The sequence below is a fragment of the Triticum dicoccoides genome, unplaced genomic scaffold, assembly GCF_002162155.2.
Source record: "Triticum dicoccoides isolate Atlit2015 ecotype Zavitan unplaced genomic scaffold, WEW_v2.0 scaffold96867, whole genome shotgun sequence".
Classification (NCBI taxonomy): Eukaryota; Viridiplantae; Streptophyta; class Magnoliopsida; order Poales; family Poaceae; genus Triticum; species Triticum dicoccoides.
In genome coordinates, this window is record NW_021314145.1 from 1 (window position 1) to 2159 (window position 2159).

Here is a 2159-nt window from a genome sequence, read left to right on the forward strand (position 1 = left end):
AAAAGTGTCTACAACTCAACATAATTACTGTACAGGCCATTACGGCAACAGAACAAATCTATAGGAAGGATTACATTTTGGCACCCGTACATAATACGTCTTTTCTTTTCTGAAGTTATAACAAGCCAACATATCACCTGGTTATAACAAGCTCTTCCGGGAGCACTTGGTCTTGGGCTTGATGTCCCTTGGGTGTACACGTGGCATCTGCTCCACTAACCTCCCAGTGTTGCCAATCCAACTCCATGCTGTCCAGCGCCGCGACACCCTCCAGCAGCTTCAGCTTTGGGCAACCGCAGATGTCAACTGTCCGCAACTTGGCGAGGCCGCTGATCCTCTTCAGCTCAGGGCAGTAGTACACATTGAGCTCCACAACCCAAGGGAAATTCTCCACATATTCTAGGAGCGTGAGATTATCTAGCTCAAGGATTCTCAGATTGTACCTGCGGTCGCTAGCAAGTCCTGGGGGAAGGTGTGTCAGCTTGCAGTCCCTGAGATAGAGATGCTCCAGAGTTGGCATGGCGATGTCTTTGCTCTGCTCCTCCTCCTCCTCCCACTTCCACTCCTTCCATCCGGACAGCCCATTCAACAACAATTTTCTCAGATTCGGGAATGCGACACCTCCATCTCCCCTTGCTGCATCATGGGCCTGGAACTCAGGCCCGACGTACTCTATGGCTGGAGCATGATCTCTAGATGTTCCAAACTGCGGATCATGCACAAACCATCGGGTAGTCGGGTGCAGTGGGTTATGTGCTCTAGGCCAATATGCTTCAAGCTCTTAAAGGTTGTTGCCGCTGGGGACTGCAACCAATTTGGTAGTCGACCACCAAAATATCTTACTATTCCTAGAGTCTCCAATCTAGCAGGTGAAGGGCAGAGCTCATCAACTACAGACTCTATTCTCTCTTGTTGCTCCACCCCAATTTGGTGCACTTTATCTTCCTCCTCTTTCTCATCCTTGTAGCAACTTAACTCCAAATATTCTAGATTCTCCTTGTTGCTAATCTGGGCCCTTTTAGCAACTGAACTACCAGGCACATTTTCTAGACTTTGGACCAAAAGAATTCTAAGATGTGAAAGAGCCTCCAACTCTTCTAAACTGCACCACTCCCCATCCATCTTTACTGGAAACCCCAAAAGGGATCTCAAACCTGTTAAACCACCAAATCCTCTTGGTATAACTTCTACACGGGACCAACGTAAGTCAAGACATCTTAAAAACGCTAGTTTTGTGATGCTGTCTGGAAGCTTGTCCAATTTTGTACAGTTCGTGAGCTGAATGTGTTGAAGGAACCTCATCTTATGGATGTCATCTGGAAGCCTAGATATGTCTGTACCAGAGAATGACAAGTATCTTAGGTGTTTCAGATTACACAAAGTGTCTACTAACCAATCAGATTCCTCAGAGCTAATATCCAGTACCCTTATACTAGCAAAATTTGCCAATGAACCACCAGGTTTAATCTTACAGTCTACAAAAAATAATGTCCTCACTCTTCCTTGCTTCTCTAGGATGGTCCACTCTAGTTCTGAATGAGTTGATTTTATTGAGAGACGGCAGAGATTTTTGTTTTCTGAAAGAAGATTTCTAATGTCAACTTGATCCTTGTGAACCACTAACACTTCTTCTTTAGCCATAAATTGAGCAAACGAGCGGACAACATCATGCAAGGTGTACTCCCATATGCTTTTATTTGAATCATCGGGCTCCAAAAGATTCCTAGCCACCAACTCTCGATGATAATCATCCCCTATTTGTTCTAGATCGACCTGATCTGACTCCGACCTCCCATCGTGCTGAACAAACCCTTCACAGATCCACATGCTAATAATTCTGTTCTTCTTAAAACCTGAACCCTTTGGGAGAAGTGAGTAGTAGAGAAAGCATTGCTTCAACTCTGGAGATAAATCATCATAGCTCAAGCTTACTGAGTAGTTTAATTTCTCTCCTGGCCCGTCTTCTTCTTTCCAGCCAAAATCCTTGTGCAAAACATTCTCCCAGTCACGTTCATTAGGATTTCTTGTGCTTAACAGTCCACCCATAACTTTAATAGCAAGTGGTAAACCATCACATTTTTTAACAATCTTCATCCCAATATCTTTCAGCTCATCAAAATCACTTCCAACACCGACCTGCCAACAGTATAGGACAACTT

The 2159-nt window shown here is 44.5% G+C and overlaps 1 pseudogene; it reads right to left on the reverse strand.

The window, feature by feature from the left end:
- Positions 1-9: 9 nt before the first annotated feature.
- LOC119348578 lies at positions 10-2142 on the reverse strand (annotated as a pseudogene).
- Positions 2143-2159: the final 17 nt, after the last annotated feature.